Source organism: Leuresthes tenuis, unplaced genomic scaffold (genome assembly GCF_036924035.1).
Source record: "Leuresthes tenuis unplaced genomic scaffold, fLeuTen1.0.hap1 SCAF_19, whole genome shotgun sequence".
NCBI classification, from domain to species: Eukaryota; Metazoa; Chordata; class Actinopteri; order Atheriniformes; family Atherinopsidae; genus Leuresthes; species Leuresthes tenuis.
This window is the reverse complement of record NW_027325373.1, coordinates 25,585,169-25,605,096: the sequence shown is the minus strand read 5'-3', so window position 1 is coordinate 25,605,096 and position 19,928 is coordinate 25,585,169. Positions and strand designations below refer to the sequence as shown.

General features: G+C 44.7%; 3 non-coding genes across 3 annotated transcripts; all 3 read left to right on the top strand.

Moving 5' to 3' along the window:
- Positions 1 to 1,451: 1,451 nt before the first annotated feature.
- On the top strand, positions 1,452 to 1,534 carry trnal-cag (transfer RNA leucine (anticodon CAG)). The gene has a single exon. It is a non-coding gene; the product is annotated as a tRNA-Leu (tRNA).
- A 2,584-nt stretch (positions 1,535 to 4,118) lies between these two features.
- trnal-cag (transfer RNA leucine (anticodon CAG)) lies at positions 4,119 to 4,201 on the top strand. The gene has a single exon. It is a non-coding gene; the product is annotated as a tRNA-Leu (tRNA).
- Positions 4,202 to 12,958: 8,757 nt separating this feature from the next.
- trnal-aag (transfer RNA leucine (anticodon AAG)) lies at positions 12,959 to 13,041 on the top strand. Its single transcript has one exon. It is a non-coding gene; the product is annotated as a tRNA-Leu (tRNA).
- Positions 13,042 to 19,928: the final 6,887 nt, after the last annotated feature.

The window sequence follows — 19,928 nt, the reverse complement described above, 5'->3', positions numbered from 1 at the left end:
GAAGAAACTAGGCATGATCTGCAGCATGCAAGTGGTGAAAAGGGCTCAACAAGAATCTCATTGTACAGGAATGTGTTTCTAACATGCACTGTATATATGACAATAAACGCTTGAATCTTGAATCTTGGTGGCAACACCCAGAAATTCTGCCTTGTGGTAGATGTAGGACACTCCGCATCATCAAAACAATAAAAAGTAGAATGTTTGCTCCAGAAGAAGCTAGACTTTTTATTTTCCCTTTGCAGTGTTGATAAGTTGTAAATAGATTCTACTTTGGACACTTATGCAGATTTTTCAAACCCCCGGTACCGTATCATAGGACAACAGGACAGGGCTTTTGACCGAAGCAAACTGGATTCATATCAGGCTATTTGAAGGGGGGCTATTCACATTTAGGCCTAAGATGGGTGAGAATATCAAAACAGTATTCTAAGTACCACATCAGACTATAATGGTGATAACACACCTATTGAAATTTCAACTTCTGCAGTCTCAGCTATTATGTAAGTAATGGGTGAGAATGCTCAGCAATTTGGAGGTGAGATGGGCATCATCATGCCTATTGAAATTTCAACTTCTGGAGGCTGATCAGCTATTATGTAAGTAATGGGTGAGAATGCTTAGGAATTTGGAGGTGAGATGGGCATCATCATGCCTCTTGAAATTTCAAATTCTGGAGGCTCATCAGCTATTATGTAAGCAGAGGTGAGAATGCTGATCATTGATGACAGTGCTACTCTTCCTGCTCTTGTTTTCTTCTCCATTTTCCTCGTTGTGGAGTCGTTAGCGGTAACCTTCCCGTAGCAGCGACACCTCTGTGACTGAAAAGACTGCAACGACTGGCGCATCGACTCCAGCCACAATATATGGTGGGAACGACAGCGTGAAGTCATCAACAACGCTCGCTCGAGCCATCACGGCAACGACGCTTGGCCTTTAAAGTGCTGCGTTAAGACTGCAGTTTCCCTTGGAGGCGGGGTTCAAATTCCACTTCTGACATTGCAAACTTCTCTACCAGAATTATTTTTACTGGCAAGGCAACCCAAGTTCACTCCTTGCTTGGCTATGCTACGTTGTATTGCTAAACTGGCACTGTATCGTCTAGTTTAAAGATTATTGCGGCCATTTTACATCTGAAGAGTTCTTGCTTCCAAATGCTTTTTGATAAAGCTTATAGTTAGGGATGGCTCAGGTAATCCTGAAACATCCCATGTTGCCCAAGCTGCTATAGGCTTAGACTGCTGGGGGACCTCATCTGTCACACCTTTCCTCACTTTGCTCTCTTTTTCCCCCTGTTTAATTTTTCAAATGATTTTATGTACACGTGACATTATTGTGGTTATTAAACAACTTAAACAACAGCCAAGACCCATGAACAGCACGTAGACCAACATAGTCACTCGAATGATCCCTGGGCCCGCCGACAATAAGTGCAAGTCTCTTTTTTTGCGGTCAGGATGGCCGAGCGGTCTAAGGCGCTGCGTTCAGGTCGCAGTCTCCCCTGGAGGCGTGGGTTCAAATCCCACTTCTGACAAAGCAACCTTCTCCAAGAGAATGGTTTTCACTGGCAAAGGCAACCCAACTTCACTCCTTGCTTGGCTAGCGCTATATCATCTAGTTTACAGCAACATTCTTTGTGCCGTCATGTTACTCTGAAGTCTTATGACCGCTCTGAATCGCAGGGAAGGGGCTTTGTGCATGAGAATCCTTTGTCCACAACTCAAGTTATTGTTACATATTAACATTTTGGCATGTACTCAACACCACCGTAAAACCTCCTGTTTTTCAGTCATTTTTGTGGAAAAATCGTCTGAAAACAAAACACTGGTCGTGACAAAAGACCTCGACAGATCGTCCCTGGTATGCAAAGTCATTGTTGGCTTTGGACAAGACAAGAATGAAACCACAGGATTTCTGTTGTTGGACAAAGTACTTGGAAGTGAGCTTTATGGAAGAGTGGTATGAAGGAGAGGTTAGGGGGATGTCCTTGTTGGCTTTGGACAAGACAAGAATGAAACAACAGGTCTTCTGTTGTTGGACAAGGTACTTGGAAGTGAGCTTTATGGAAGAGTGGTATGAAGGAGAGGTTAGGGGGTAGTCCTTGTTGGCTTTGGACAAGACAAGAATGAAACAACAGGTCTTCTGTTGTTGGACAAGGTACTTGGAAGTGAGCTTTATGGAAGAGTCTTATGAAGGAGAGGTTAGGGGGAAGATAGAGGTCCCTGCAGGCCAGGCTTCTCGTGGTGGCAATACATTTGGTGCCAAGTGAAATGCCTTCCAAAGTGCTTTGATAAAAGCAAACAAGTGTAAGATAGTTGAATATGAGATGACAGCATGTATTGAAGGCTGGTGTAAGAGCTGCTGGTCTTGAGTGATTTGTAAGGGAGGTGACTGTTTGCAAGAGGGAACTTGGCTGATGGTGGGTGAATTAGATTATACTTGGTGGGAGGTATGTGATAAAAGTCCTAGCTCTCCCCGTCAGGGAATCGAACCCCGATGTTCCGCGTGACAGGCGGAGATACTGACCATTATACTAACGAGGAATTTCGATAGCACAGATACTGTCGTCATTTGAAAAGACTACAGTAGCCAAGGAGCGAAATAAGAGTTTTGTGTCCCATTTGAGGTGCCTTTTAAAGGAATGTTTTGAATCACGCAAAGCAATTGAGAAGAAACTAGGCATGATCTGCAGCATGCAAGTGGTGAAAAGGGCTCAACAAGAATCTCATTGTACAGGAATGTGTTTCTAACATGCACTGTATATATGACAATAAACGCTTGAATCTTGAATCTTGGTGGCAACACCCAGAAATTCTGCCTTGTGGTAGATGTAGGACACTCCGCATCATCAAAACAATAAAAAGTAGAATGTTTGCTCCAGAAGAAGCTAGACTTTTTATTTTCCCTTTGCAGTGTTGATAAGTTGTAAATAGATTCTACTTTGGACACTTATGCAGATTTTTCAAACCCCCGGTACCGTATCATAGGACAACAGGACAGGGCTTTTGACCGAAGCAAACTGGATTCATATCAGGCTATTTGAAGGGGGGCTATTCACATTTAGGCCTAAGATGGGTGAGAATATCAAAACAGTATTCTAAGTACCACATCAGACTATAATGGTGATAACACACCTATTGAAATTTCAACTTCTGCAGTCTCAGCTATTATGTAAGTAATGGGTGAGAATGCTCAGCAATTTGGAGGTGAGATGGGCATCATCATGCCTATTGAAATTTCAACTTCTGGAGGCTGATCAGCTATTATGTAAGTAATGGGTGAGAATGCTTAGGAATTTGGAGGTGAGATGGGCATCATCATGCCTCTTGAAATTTCAAATTCTGGAGGCTCATCAGCTATTATGTAAGCAGAGGTGAGAATGCTGATCATTGATGACAGTGCTACTCTTCCTGCTCTTGTTTTCTTCTCCATTTTCCTCGTTGTGGAGTCGTTAGCGGTAACCTTCCCGTAGCAGCGACACCTCTGTGACTGAAAAGACTGCAACGACTGGCGCATCGACTCCAGCCACAATATATGGTCGGAACGACAGCATGAAGTCATCAACAACGCTCGCTCGAGCCATCACGGCAACGACGCTTGGCCTTTAAAGTGCTGCGTTAAGACTGCAGTTTCCCTTGGAGGCGGGGTTCAAATTCCACTTCTGACATTGCAAACTTCTCTACCAGAATTATTTTTACTGGCAAGGCAACCCAAGTTCACTCCTTGCTCTGCTATGCTACGTTGTATTGCTAAACTGGCACTGTATCGTCTAGTTTAAAGATTATTGCGGCCATTTTACATCTGAAGAGTTCTTGCTTCCAAATGCTTTTTGATAAAGCTTATAGTTAGGGATGGCTCAGGTAATCCTGAAACATCCCATGTTGCCCAAGCTGCTATAGGCTTAGACTGCTGGGGGACCTCATCTGTCACACCTTTCCTCACTTTGCTCTCTTTTTCCCCCTGTTTAATTTTTCAAATGATTTTATGTACACGTGACATTATTGTGGTTATTAAACAACTTAAACAACAGCCAAGACCCATGAACACCACGTAGACCAACATAGTCACTCGAATGATCCCTGGGCCCGCCGACAATAAGTACAAGTCTCTTTTTTGCGGTCAGGATGGCCGAGCGGTCTAAGGCGCTGCGTTCAGGTCGCAGTCTCCCCTGGAGGCGTGGGTTCAAATCCCACTTCTGACAAAGCAACCTTCTCCAAGAGAATGGTTTTCACTGGCAAAGGCAACCCAACTTCACTCCTTGCTTGGCTAGCGCTATATCATCTAGTTTACAGCAACATTCTTTGTGCCGTCATGTTACTCTGAAGTCTTATGACCGCTCTGAATCGCAGGGAAGGGGCTTTGTGCATGAGAATCCTTTGTCCACAACTCAAGTTATTGTTACATATTAACATTTTGGCATGTACTCAACACCACCGTAAAACCTCCTGTTTTTCAGTCATTTTTGTGGAAAAATCGTCTGAAAACAAAACACTGGTCGTGACAAAAGACCTCGACAGATCGTCCCTGGTATGCAAAGTCATTGTTGGCTTTGGACAAGACAAGAATGAAACCACAGGATTTCTGTTGTTGGACAAAGTACTTGGAAGTGAGCTTTATGGAAGAGTGGTATGAAGGAGAGGTTAGGGGGATGTCCTTGTTGGCTTTGGACAAGACAAGAATGAAACAACAGGTCTTCTGTTGTTGGACAAGGTACTTGGAAGTGAGCTTTATGGAAGAGTGGTATGAAGGAGAGGTTAGGGGGTAGTCCTTGTTGGCTTTGGACAAGACAAGAATGAAACAACAGGTCTTCTGTTGTTGGACAAGGTACTTGGAAGTGAGCTTTATGGAAGAGTCTTATGAAGGAGAGGTTAGGGGGAAGATAGAGGTCCCTGCAGGCCAGGCTTCTCGTGGTGGCAATACATTTGGTGCCAAGTGAAATGCCTTCCAAAGTGCTTTGATAAAAGCAAACAAGTGTAAGATAGTTGAATATGAGATGACAGCATGTATTGAAGGCTGGTGTAAGAGCTGCTGGTCTTGAGTGATTTGTAAGGGAGGTGACTGTTTGCAAGAGGGAACTTGGCTGATGGTGGGTGAATTAGATTATACTTGGTGGGAGGTATGTGATAAAAGTCCTAGCTCTCCCCGTCAGGGAATCGAACCCCGATGTTCCGCGTGACAGGCGGAGATACTGACCATTATACTAACGAGGAATTTCGATAGCACAGATACTGTCGTCATTTGAAAAGACTACAGTAGCCAAGGAGCGAAATAAGAGTTTTGTGTCCCATTTGAGGTGCCTTTTAAAGGAATGTTTTGAATCACGCAAAGCAATTGAGAAGAAACTAGGCATGATCTGCAGCATGCAAGTGGTGAAAAGGGCTCAACAAGAATCTCATTGTACAGGAATGTGTTTCTAACATGCACTGTATATATGACAATAAACGCTTGAATCTTGAATCTTGGTGGCAACACCCAGAAATTCTGCCTTGTGGTAGATGTAGGACACTCCGCATCATCAAAACAATAAAAAGTAGAATGTTTGCTCCAGAAGAAGCTAGACTTTTTTTTTTCCCTTTGCAGGGTTGATAAGTTGTAAATAGATTCTACTTTGGACCCTTATGCAGATTTTTCAAACCCCCGGTACCGTATCATAGGACAACAGGACAGGGCTTTTGACCGAAGCAAACTGGATTCATATCAGGCTATTTGAAGGGGGGCTATTCACATTTAGGCCTAAGATGGGTGAGAATATCAAAACAGTATTCTAAGTACCACATCAGACTATAATGGTGATAACACACCTATTGAAATTTCAACTTCTGCAGTCTCAGCTATTATGTAAGTAATGGGTGAGAATGCTCAGGAATTTGGAGGTGAGATGGGCATCATCATGCCTATTGAAATTTCAACTTCTGTAGGCTGATCAGCTATTATGTAAGTAATGGGTGAGAATGCTCAGGAATTTGGAGGTGAGATGGGCATCATCATGCCTATTGAAATTTCAACTTCTGTAGGCTGATCAGCTATTATGTAAGTAATGGGTGAGAATGCTTAGGAATTTGGAGGTGAGATGGGCATCATCATGCCTCTTGAAATTTCAAATTCTGGAGGCTCATCAGCTATTATGTAAGCAGAGGTGAGAATGCTGATCATTGATGACAGTGCTACTCTTCCTGCTCTTGTTTTCTTCTCCATTTTCCTCGTTGTGGAGTCGTTAGCGGTAACCTTCCCGTAGCAACAACACCTCTGTGACTGAAAAGACTGCAACGACTGGCGCATCGACTCCAGCCACAATATATGGTCGGGACGACAGCGTGAAGTCATCAAGAACGCTCGCTCGAGCCATCACGGCAACGACGCTTGGCCTTTGAAGTGCTGTGTTAAGACCGCAGTTTCCCTTGGAGGCGGGGTTCAAATTCCACTTCTGACATTTCAAACTTCTCCAACAGAATGATTTTTACTGGCAAGGCAACCCACGTTCACTCCTTGCTTGACTATGCTATGTTGTATTGCTAAACTGGCACTGTATCGTCTAGTTTAAAGATTATTGCGGCCATTTTACATCTGAAGAGTTCTTGCTTCCAAATGCTTTTTGATAAAGCTTATAGTTAGGGATGGCTCAGGTAATCCTGAAACATCCCATGTTGCCCAAGCTGCTATAGGCTTAGACTACTGTGGGACATCATCTGTCACACCTTTCCTCACTTTGCTCTCCTTTTCCCCCTTTTAATTTCTTAAATGATTTTATGTACACGTGACATTATTGTGGTTATTAAACAACTTAAACAAAAGCCAAGACACATGAACAGCACGTAGACCCACATATTCACTCGAATGATCCCTGGGCCCGCCAACACTCCTCCCTCCCCTGGAGGCGTGGGTTCAAATCCCACTTCTGACAAAGCAACCTTCTCCAAGAGAATGGTTTTCACTGGCAAGGCAAACCACATTTACTCCTTGCGTGGCTAGCGCTATATCATCTAGTTTACAGCAACATTCTTTGTGCCGTCATGTTACTCTGATGTCTTAGGACCGCTCTGAATCGCAGGGAAGGGGCTTGGTGCATGAGAATCCTTTGTCCACAACTCAAGTTATTGTTACATATTAACATTTTGGCATGTACTCAACACCACCGTAAAACCTCCTATTTTTCTGTCATTTTTGTGGAAAAATCGTCTGAAAACAAAACACTGATCGTGACAAAAGACCTCGATAGATCGTCCCTGGTATGCAAAGTCCTTGTTGGCTTTGGACAAGACAAGAATAAAACCACAGGTTTTCTGTTGTTGGACAAAGTACTTGGAAGTGAGCTTTATGGAAGAGTGGTATGAAGGAGAGGTTAGGGGGAAGTCCTTGTTGGCTTTGGACAAGACAAGAATGAAACCAAAGGATTTCTGTTGTTGGACAATGTACTTGGAAGTGAGCTTTATGGAAGAGTCTTATGAAGGAGAGGTTAGGGGGAAGTCCTTGTTGGCTTTGGACAAGACAAGAATGAAACAACAGGTCTTCTGTTGTTGGACAAGGTACTTGGAAGTGAGCTTTATGGAAGAGTGGTATGAAGGAGAGGTTAGGGGGAAGATAGTCCCTGCAGGCCAGGCTCCTCGTGGTGGCAATACATTTGGTGCCAAGTGAAATGCCTTCCAAAGTGCTTTGATAAAAGCAAACAAGTGTAAGATAGTTGAATATGAGATGACAGCATGTATTGAAGGCTGGTGTAAGAGCTGCTGGTCTTGAGTGATTTGTAAGGGAGGTGACTGTTTGCAAGAGGGAACTTGGCTGATGGTGGGTGAATTAGATTATACTTGGTGGGAGGTATGTGATAAAAGTCCTAGCTCTCCCCGTCGGGGAATCGAACCCCGATGTTCCGCGTGACAGGCGGAGATACTGACCATTATACTAACGAGGAATTTCGATAGCACAGATACAGTCGTCATTTGAAAAGACTACAGTAGCCAAGGAGCGAAATAAGAGTTTTGTGTCCCATTTGAGGTGCCTTTTAAAGGAATGTTTTGAATCACGCAAAGCAATTGAGAAGAAACTAGGCATGATCTGCAGCATGCAAGTGGTGAAAAGGGCTCAACAAGAATCTCATTGTACAGGAATGTGTTTCTAACATGCACTGTATATATGACAATAAACGCTTGAATCTTGAATCTTGGTGGCAACACCCAGAAATTCTGCCTTGTGGTAGATGTAGGACACTCCGCATCATCAAAACAATAAAAAGTAGAATGTTTGCTCCAGAAGAAGCTAGACTTTTTTTTTTCCCTTTGCAGTGTTGATAAGTTGTAAATAGATTCTACTTTGGACCCTTGTGCAGATTTTTCAAACCCCCGGTACCGTAACATAGGACAACAGGACAGGGCTTTTGACCGAAGCAAACTGGATTCATATCAGGCTATTTGAAGGGGGGCTATTCACATTTAGGCCTAAGATGGGTGAGAATATCAAAACAGTATTCTAAGTACCACATCAGACTATAATGGTGATAACACACCTATTGAAATTTCAACTTCTGCAGTCTCAGCTATTATGTAAGTAATAGGTGAGAATGCTCAGGAATTTGGAGGTGAGATGGGCATCATCACGCCTATTGAAATTTCAACTTCTGGAGGCTGATCAGCTATTATGTAAGTAGAGGTGAGAATGCTTAGGAATTTGGAGGTGAGATGGGCATCATCATGCCTCTTGAAATTCCAAATTCTGGAGGCTCATCAGCTATTATGTAAGCAGAGGTGAGAATGCTGATCATTGATGACAGTGCTACTCTTCCTGCTCTTGTTTTCTTCTCCATTTTCCTCGTTGTGGAGTCGTTAGCGGTAACCTTCCCGTAGCAGCAACACCTCTGTGACTGAAAAGACTGCAACGACTGGCGCATCGACTCCAGCCACAATATATGGTCGGGACGACAGCGTGAAGTCATCAACAACGCTCGCTCGAGCCATCACGGCAACGACGCTTGGCCTTTGAAGTGCTGCGTTAAGACCGCAGTTTCCCTTGGAGGCGGGGTTCAAATTCCACTTCTGACATTTCAAACTTCTCCAACAGAATGATTTGTACTGGCAAGGCAACCCACGTTCACTCCTTGCTTGACTATGCTATGTTGTATTGCTAAACTGGCACTGTATCGTCTAGTTTAAAGATTATTGCGGCCATTTTACATCTGAAGAGTTCTTGCTTCCAAATGCTTTTTGATAAAGCTTATAGTTAGGGATGGCTCAGGTAATCCTGAAACATCCCATGTTGCCCAAGCTGCTATAGGCTTAGACTGCTGTGGGACATCATCTGTCACACCTTTCCTCACTTTGCTCTCCTTTTCCCCCTTTTTAATTTCTTAAATGATTTTATGTACACGTGACATTATTGTGGTTATTAAACAACTTAAACAACAGCCAAGACACATGAACAGCACGCAGACCCACATATTCACTCGAATGATCCCTGGGCCCGCCAACACTCCTCCCTCCCCTGGAGGCGTGGGTTCAAATCCCACTTCTGACAAAGCAACCTTCTCCAAGAGAATGGTTTTCACTGGCAAGGCAAACCACATTTACTCCTTGCGTGGCTAGCGCTATATCATCTAGTTTACAGCAACATTCTTTGTGCCGTCATGTTACTCTGATGTCTTAGGACCGCTCTGAATCGCAGGGAAGGGGCTTGGTGCATGAGAATCCTTTGTCCACAACTCAAGTTATTGTTACATATTAACATTTTGGCATGTACTCAACACCACCGTAAAACCTTCTGTTTTTCTGTCATTTTTGTGGAAAAATCGTCTGAAAACAAAACACTGGTCGTGACAAAAGACCTCGATAGATCGTCCCTGGTATGCAAAGTCATTGTTGGCTTTGGACAAGACAAGAATAAAACCACAGGATTTCTGTTGTTGGACAAAGTACTTGGAAGTGAGCTTTATGGAAGAGTGGTATGAAGGAGAGGTTAGGGGGAAGCCCTTGTTGGCTTTGGACAAGACAAGAATGAAAGAACAGGTCTTCTGTTGTTGGACAAGGTACTTGGAAGTGAGCTTTATGGAAGAGTGGTATGAAGGAGAGGTTAGGGGGAAGATAGTCCCTGCAGGCCAGGCTTCTCGTGGTGGCATTACATGTGGTGCCAAGTGAAATGCCTTCCAAAGTGCTTTGATAAAAGCAAACAAGTGTAAGATAGTTGAATATGAGATGACAGCATGTATTGAAGGCTGGTGTAAGAGCTGCTGGTCTTGAGTGATTTGTAAGGGAGGTGACTGTTTGCAAGAGGGAACTTGGCTGATGGTGGGTGAATTAGATTATACTTGGTGGGAGTCATGTGATAAAAATCCTAGCTCTCCACGTCGGGGAATCGAACCCCGATGTTCCGCGTGACAGGCGGAGATACTGACCATTATACTAACGAGGAATTTCGATAGCACAGATACAGTCGTCATTTGAAAAGACTACCGTAGCCAATGAGCGAAATAAGAGTTTTGTGTCCCATTTGAGGTGCCTTTTAAAGGAATGTTTTGAATCACGCAAAGCAATTGAGAAGAAACTAGGCATGATCTGCAGCATGCAAGTGGTGAAAAGGGCTCAACAAGAATCTCATTGTACAGGAATGTGTTTCTAACATGCACTGTATATATGACAATAAACCCTTGAATCTTGGTGGCAACACCCAGAAATTCTGCCTTGTGGTAGATGTAGGACACTCCGCATCATCAAAACAATAAAAAGTAGAATGTTTGCTCCAGAAGAAGCTAGACTTTTTTTTTCCCTTTGCAGTGTTGATAGGTTGTAAATAGATTTTACTTTGGACCCTTATGCAGATTTTTCAAACCCCCGGTACCGTATCATAGGATTACAGGACAGGGCTTTTGACCGAAGCAAACTGGATTCATATCAGGCTATTTGAAGGGGGGCTATTCACATTTAGGCCTAAGATGGGTGAGAATATCAAAACAGTATTCTAAGTACCACATCAGACTATAATGGTGATAACACACCTATTGAAATTTCAACTTCTGCAGTCTCAGCTATTATGTAAGTAATAGGTGAGAATGCTCAGGAATTTGGAGGTGAGATGGGCATCATCACGCCTATTGAAATTTCAACTTCTGGAGGCTGATCAGCTATTATGTAAGTAGAGGTGAGAATGCTTAGGAATTTGGAGGTGAGATGGGCATCATCATGCCTCTTGAAATTCCAAATTCTGGAGGCTCATCAGCTATTATGTAAGCAGAGGTGAGAATGCTGATCATTGATGACAGTGCTACTCTTCCTGCTCTTGTTTTCTTCTCCATTTTCCTCGTTGTGGAGTCGTTAGCGGTAACCTTCCCGTAGCAGCGACACCTCTGTGACTGAAAAGACTGCAACGACTGGCGCATCGACTCCAGCCACAATATATGGTCGGAACGAAAGCGTGAAGTCATCAACAACGCTCGCTCGAGCCATCACGGCAACGACGCTTGGCCTTTGAAGCGCTGCGTTAAGACCGCAGTTTCCCTTGGAGGCGGGGTTCAAATTCCACTTCTGACATTTCAAACTTCTCCAACAGAATGATTTTTACTGGCAAGGCAACCCACGTTCACTCCTTGCTTGACTATGCTATGTTGTATTGCTAAACTGGCACTGTATCGTCTAGTTTAAAGATTATTGCGGCCATTTTAAATCTGAAGAGTTCTTGCTTCCAAATGCTTTTTGATAAAGCTTATAGTTAGGGATGGCTCAGGTAATCCTGAAACATCCCATGTTGCCCAAGCTGCTATAGGCTTAGACTGCTGTGGGACATCATCTGTCACACCTTTCCTCACTTTGCTCTCCTTTTCCCCCTTTTTAATTTCTTAAATGATTTTATGTACACGTGACATTATTGTGGTTATTAAACAACTTAAACAACAGCCAAGACACATGAACAGCACGTAGACCCACATATTCACTCGAATGATCCCTGGGCCCGCCAACACTCCTCCCTCCCCTGGAGGTGTGAGTTCAAATCCCACTTCTGACAAAGCAACCTTCTCCAAGAGAATGGTTTTCACTGGCAAGGCAAACCACATTTACTCCTTGCGTGGCTAGCGCTATATCATCTAGTTTACAGCAACATTCTTTGTGCCGTCATGTTACTCTGATGTCTTAGGACCGCTCTGAATCGCAGGGAAGGGGCTTGGTGCATGAGAATCCTTTGTCCACAACTCAAGTTATTGTTACATATTAACATTTTGGCATGTACTCAACACCACCGTAAAACCTCCTGTTTTTCTGTCATTTTTGTGGAAAAATCGTCTGAAAACAAAACACTGGTCGTGACAAAAGACCTCGACAGATCGTCCCTGGTATGCAAAGTCCTTGTTGGCTTTGGACAAGACAAGAATGAAACCACAGGATTTCTGTGGTTGGACAAAGTACTTGGAAGTGAGCTTTATGGAAGAGTGGTATGAAGGAGAGTTTAGGGGGACGTCCTTGTTGGCTTTGGACAAGACAAGAATGAAACAACAGGTTTTCTGTTGTTGGACAAGGTACTTGGAAGTGAGCTTTATGGAAAAGTGCTTACATAATAGCTGATGAGCCTCCAGACTATTATGTAAACAACTTAAACAACAGCCAAGACACATGAACAGCACGTAGACCCACATATTCACTTGAATGATCCCTCCTCCCTCCCCTGGAGGCGTTGGTTCAAATCCCACTTTTGACAAAGCAACCTTCTCCAAGAGAATGGTTTTCACTGGCAAGGCAACCTAACTTCACTCCTTGCTTGGCTATGCTACGTTGTATTGCTATTCTGGCACTGTGTCGTCCAGTTTAAAGATATTTGCAGACGTTTTACATCTGAAGAGTTCTTGCTTCCAAATGCTATGCCTACTATTTGTTTGCCTCAGGAGTCCTCTTAAACAACAGCCAAGACACTTGAATACCATGCAGACCCACATATTCACTCGAATGATCCCTGGGCCCGCCGACACTATTGTGCAAGAATCCCTTCTATGGTCAAGATGGCCGAGTGGTCTAAGGCGCTGCGTTAAGGTCGCAGTCTCTCCTGGAGGCGTGGGTTCAAATACCACTTCTGACATTTTCTACTTCTCCTTGAGAATGGTTTTCACTGGCAAGGCAAACCACATTTACTCCATGCGTGGCTCGCGCTATATCATCAGTTTACAGCAACATTCTTCGTGCCGTCATGTTACTCTGACGTCTTAGGACCGCTCTGAATCCCAGGGAAGGGGCTTGGTGCATGAGAATCCTTTGTCCACAACTCAAGTTATTGTTACATATTAACATTTTGGCATGTACTCAACACCACCGTAAAACCTCCTGTTTTTCAGTCATTTTTGTGGAAAAATCGTCTGAAAACAAAACACTGGTTGTGACAAAAGACCTCGACAGATCGTCCCTGGTATGCAAAGTCCTTGTTGGCTTTGGACAAGACAAGAATGAAACAACCGGTTTTCTGTTGTTGGACAAGGTACTTGGAAGTGAGCTTTATGGAAGAGTGGTATGAAGGAGAGGTTAGGGGGAAGATAGTCCCTGCAGGCCAGGCTTCTCGTGGTGGCAATACATTTGGTGCCAAGTGAAATGCCTTCCAAAGTGCTTTGATAAAAGCAAACAAGTGTAAGATAGTTGAATATGAGATGACAGCATGTATTGTAAGAGCTGCTGGTCTTGAGTGATTTGTAAGGGATTCGAACCTGTATTGTGGCAACACCCCAACATACCACAGTGCTTTGGACGTTACTAAAGCCTACTGTAGGGGGCAGCACACAAAATGTGTATAACTGTAAATGTAAATAAGTCTCCCATAATTTTTCCCCTCTTTTTTTGGTACACTCAATTATTTGAGAGACTAGCTATCTATCTGTATCACTATTTGTGCAACACAAGTGAATGAAACAAATTTCAAATTGAGCAAAGAAAGTATTTTAAAAAAATCTTTGGTTGAGACAAAGAGTGTTGGGTTTTATTAATAAATGTAAAATAATTCTCCAAGTAATTCCGGCTTCACTTTTGACAATTGCATTAAATGGATGTCACTCACACTCACTGTCGCCCTGTTTTGCAAAGGGAAATTAAATAAAAATGTGAAGGCTGTTCTTGATTCAAGTAAAATTATCAAACTTTATTACTAACAATAATAACACAGTAACAGACGAGCAATCATCTGCGAACAGACAGACAGACAGGCAGACAGACAGACACTTAACGTAAACTGTCCTTCCACTGATCCAGGGTCAGTCCTGAGGCTGGACAGTACCACCGCCCCTTCAGCTGGGTGTGTCCAGTCCCTTTATTTTTTTCCAGGCCACACTCCTTGCAGGTGTAATGATACTTTTCCTTTGCCAGCCGTTTCCGTGGTGGCTCCCCCCTCGTCGCTAGCTCCTCATCTTCCTGGGCAGCTTTATGTAGTCTCCAGGCACGTTGCCTTGGCTCAGATGGAAGGCATGTTTGCTGGTGAGCAGGAGCTTGCTGGTGAGCAGGAGCTTGCTGGTGAGCAGGAGCTTGCTGGTGAGCAGGAGGTTGCTGGTGAGGAGGAGCTTGCTGGTGAGCAGGAGGTTGCTGGTGAGGAGGAGCTTGCTGGTGAGCAGGAGGTTGCTGGTGAGGAGGAGCTTGCAGGAACGGAGGAGCTTGGTGGAATGGAGAAGCTTGGTGGAATGGAGGAGCTTGCTGGTAAGGAGAAGCTTGGTGGAATGGAGAAGCTTGGTGGAATGGAGGAGCTTGCTGGTAAGGAGAAGCTTGGTGGAATGGAGGAGCTTGGTGGAATGGCCCAAATTGTGGAGGGAATGGGGGAGGAGGAAATGGTGGATAAAACACAGGCCTGTTTGCTGTCAGAGTGCGCTTGCGGGGGAAAGCTTCCCCCTCGTGGTTTTCAGGCTCTGCAAAAGTTATCACTTCATGCTGGGGCACAGGGGCAGCCGGAAGTGCATTTGCTGGAGGGAGAGACTCCTTGGCCAGGTGCACATGTTTAGGAAGTGAAGTGCCTTGCAGCAGCATGTCCCTGTCCTTCCTTTTATCCCTCCTAAGCAGCCTACAAGACAAACATTCATTATTTTAAACATGTGAGCATATCCCCCTAAGGTTATACCATATACAAGCATGCAGTTGGCGGTTTTTCTTGAGGTGAAATCTTTATATACTGTTTATCTTGATTGTATGGGAAAGGTAAACGAAATAGCACACACCATAGAGAGACAGTGGTGTTATTAACTGGCACCAAAACCAAGTTGCTCTGACCCAGGACAACCCTGCTGTCCTCCAGCAGCTGTTTGACATGGCTGTAGGCACTAACAATGGACTGAGGGATGGGCATTGTTTTCCCCTTTGCGTCCCGTGGCCGGTTGCGTGCTTGCTCAAATTCTTTAAAGAGTCTGAGGCAAACACACTCACTGACCCTGTGTGCTTCAGGGTCCTGGGCTGCTTGGCCATGAGTCATGTATAGTCTGTGGGAGAGAAAGATGATATGAACTGGACTGTGAACAAGGATGTAAAGTCATAAAGAACAGGGACTGCAATAAAATAATTTACACTTAATAAATACTTGTCACAATGATGAGTGCTGTCTAATTCAATGACTTGTATTGAACCAAAATGAGAGCAAATTGTGCTCAAACACCTCTCTGCCGCCTGCTGTCCAGGAGCAGAGCCACTCGGCTTCCTGGATGCTCTCCATGGTCCTCCTGATGCGCATCCTTTCTTTTTAGCCTTCTGCGTGTACCTAAACGGTGAAAGAGACCTCCATATGCTTTATTCATTCCATCATGGTGTACAAAATAATTACTATTTGTACCTTGAAGGCGCCTTGTCCATGGCATGGAGAGCAGTGTACAGGTGCACTATGTCTGCCTCCTCCTTGGCTGACAAGGCAGTGATTGTCCGGTTCAAACCAACTAGGTAGGCTGCCAGTGCATCAACTGCCTCCCATCCCACAACACCTCTGGAGTCACATTGGCTGGTCTGAAAAGTGATAAAAAGAAAAAAAACAAGCAAATAAATGTACACTCTTGTTTCTAATTATGTCAGCAATGCTGATTTTAAATTAATTTATCTTATTAAAATCTAACCAGATTTTCTTCGGTTAAATATTGTGTTTTTGAGTAAGGTGTTACAGAAAGTGTTATTGACCTCTGTGTTGAGGGGTCCGGGTTCAGTGTCACCCTCCGACAACACCTGGTCTTCCACAGGACTTGAAGGATTGGGATCACCAGCCCCAAGCTCAGCTGACTGGCAGAGAGCAGCGTCAGGCTCACCCTCATCCCAGGGATCACCAGACCCAAGATCACCTGGCATGTTTACTGTGGCATCTGGCTCATCCTCGTCCTCCTCAAGCACCTGGGAGGGGATTTCAGGCATGTGCTGTGGAGCAAGCAGGTCACCTCTGTTGGTCTGGGCCAATAGATACTCCACAGCAATGCGCTCCCCTGTAACCAGTATAAATACAAAGATCAAGAACGGACCTACATACACACATCTATCTCCTACATGTATAGCACAATCTTAAGAAAAACAGGAGAGGATGTAATAATTTGGTCTACCAGTGTTGCTCTGAGATCTTTCTTACCAGTAGGTTTCCCGGGTGGGGTGAACTCGGGAACCAGAGCACAACCATGGACCCGCTGGCTCATGTTGTTGAGGTGAGACATCAACCGGACATCAAAGGTTCGGAGGGTTGAGGCCCCCTCCACAGCTACTGCCTCCTTGGCCCGGCCCATGTTCCACCTTGATGCGCCCTCCAGCATGTACATCTGCATGTGCACTGCATTGCACCGCCAGCCTAAGAAACAAAATACTCAACCATTATTGTAAAGTGAAGACACATGAATACCCGACAGTGATAATTGTGTCATTTCGAATAATTACAACACATTCTCTGTCATAAATAGAAAAGAACATAAAAAAAAAGGCACAATACAGATGTGAATGTACCTGGAATGAAAGCACACTGGTGTCGGTGAAAACTCTCCAGGGAGGAGGATCCTCTACCACACCTAAGGATGTCCAGCTCTTTGCCGCCCTTCTGGAGAGTCCCCACCTTTGTGTACAGAGCAACACCTGCAGGGTCTTGGAGGCACTCCAGGTGCTTCTGCTGCACCTCCCAAACGTGGCGCATGCTTTCATGGTTCACCAGATGCAGCCCTGTGGTGTCTGTCAGCTCCCACACTGATTCCAGCAGCCCTGAAATCATGCTCCTCATTTCTTCCACTCCACGAGTCCTTCTCCTGCAGTGCCTCTTCAGTTCCCCTGGGCTGATGGTGGCCATGAGCTGTTCCTCGGTGGGAGCATGTCCACTGTGGCTGCTCTTCCACTCTGCTCTCTTGGCCTCCTTCAGGCGATGCACATCCTCCTGGTCCCATTCGAAGAGACAGGAGGAAAGCTTGGTGCAAAAGATGCCATACAGAGGGTGGTGTTCTGTAGTGAGGCCGCAGTTAAAACGTCGCATAAAATGGAAGCTGTCCAAGCGCACTGCAGACTTCCATGGGTGGAAGAGTTTCACCACTGAAGACACACCTGTGAAAAACAAAGTCAGCCGCTGCCCAATTGCCAGTACCCCTCCTCCCACAAGTGGAGTGGTAACAGTGTGTGTGCGTGGCGTTTTTCAAACGTATATTTGATAAAGAATTTTATCATTTTTACCCACCTGACTGGCTGCAGCAGTCCCGGTCAACATAGATGACCTCAGGTTCAGCTTGGCCCGCATTCTTATATCGAGTGACGATGCCATGGCACAACTCTTCCAACCCTGCACCTTCACCCGTCGTCAGAACAGAGTTCAGAACCTGGCCAAACTCGTTGCCGATGTTTGTCATCCATGCAGCGCTGTCCCCAATAGCGCCAGCCAGCTTCTTGGTGATCTGTAAAACAAACACTACTTTCAAACTGTTTGTTGTAATTATACACGTTCTATTTTCCATATTTTTTTACTGTTGAAACCCTAACCTTCTTTGTTGAATCCATCTTAAGAATTCTACCATAGGTAGAGGTGATCACTCCCTTCATCTCATCCAGATGGCTGAGGATGTCGTTGGAGTGGACCGTCTCAAACCATCGGGCAAGTGGAAGGGGCCTGAAGGGTGGTGGAGGACTATGGACAGCTGCGGAGGGGACGAAGGTAGCCATCTTCGTATGGCGCTCACAGTCTGAGAGGTAGCGGATGGTCTAACGTGCCCACTCCTCGCTGTGCGCTTCCTCTATCGCAGACTGGAGGTAGGCTTCAGGAAAGTCATGCATTTCCGGTCCAGAGCCAGCTGTGTTGTGAGGACAGCAGGGAACAGGCTCCTGTGTGCCACATCCAGCTGGGAGAGCATATCCTGGCTCCATGGGCAGACAGGCTGAGAGCACTTGCTGCAACGTGGATAGTCCCCTCCCACTAGGTAGTAGCGGCTGTCCACATCAATCACCTCTCTGACCTTTCTGTAAATCCCAGAGCTGTTCATTTTTCGGGAACATTGTGGGCATTTCAGTGGCATCCCCCACATCCTCATTGGTGCCCAGATGAACATCCTCTGCCGGTAGTACCACCCAGGCTCAGGAGGAGATGGTTTGGGCTCCAGTGGTGGGTGAAACCAACATGCTTTTATGTTCCTTTTCAGCTGGCCTGTGGGCTCATATAGGCATTTTGCAATCCACACCTGATCTGCTTCCTGGATAACCTTACGAAATTGTTCAGGAAGAAAACCTTTCCAATTAACAAAAGTTGGTCTCAGTGGAGTTGCAGTGTGATGTGGTGTTGCAGAGCTACTTGAAGGGGGGAGCAGAGATGACACTTGCTTAGGTGGTAATAGTGGTGGCTTTTGCAGTGAGATTAATGCTGAATAGTGAGCTGCTTGTATATGGTTCAAAAGACCAACAGTACCCTGCACCTTGGCCCCACAGGTGTCACACATCTCCTCTGTATGGTGGTCAGACAGGTGTTCAGAGAATTTTTCTCCTTCCACAAACTCGTTGCACTTGTAACATTGCACTCCCTGTCCTGCCACTGATGGTCCTTCCACTGATGGTCCTGCCACTGCGGGGGGGGGGGGGGGTACAAAAAGAGGGCCACACTAAGAACACTAGTAGTTTTCTCTAATTGTGTAGATATATATTGTTCAATAAATGAATGCACATGCTACAGTGAATCATCATGACTTAATAAATAATTTCACCTACCTTATGAAACCCACAGGAGCACCGAAGCCTTCTCCCAAACAGATCCTTTGTGTGGCTCTGCAGGGGGCAAGCATCTATTTGCTCCAAGGCCTTTTTCCATTTCTTGGCCCCTGGTCGTTTGCCAGTGGAGAAATGGTACTGGCCCTGGGCATATTTTGTACAGATGTCCTTCCAGTATGTGTCCGGTTTTCCTGTCTTGGTTATTATACAGGTATGTATGTATGTAGGTAGGTACATAATTTATGTATATATATATCTAGTTATGTTTTGCATTACTGTTTTATTATTGCTGAAATACTTTGTAAATGTATGTTTTAAAATATTATATATGAATAAAGTTATTATTATTATCATCATAACTATTATTACACAGACAGATGTAAAACTTAAACTTGGCACAATTAAGCATGTTTAATTGTGTGTGGTTTAGGTCTGTGGGACCCGTTTTGATTTTTTTATCACAAGAAAACGTCTTTCTTGTGATAAAAAAATCAAAACGTGTGATGACAATTGTGATCACAGTGATGACAATTATTTTTTTATATTATATCGGACCCAGGTCTAATAAATGTGTGGAACTTGTAGGCCCTGTGTCCCTAAACTCTGTCCTCCTCCTCTCTTGGCCAGCTGATAGTGTGTGTGTGAGCGCACGCATGCGTGTGTCAAACCGACATTCACGCACCTGCACCTGTTATCATATTCCCGCACATTTTTCATTTTCCCTCTTTTTTTGGGGGGGGGGGGGGGGGGGGGGGGGCAATAAATATAGCTATCCCAGTGATAACTACTAATACAACCAATTCTCTGCAACAACCAAAA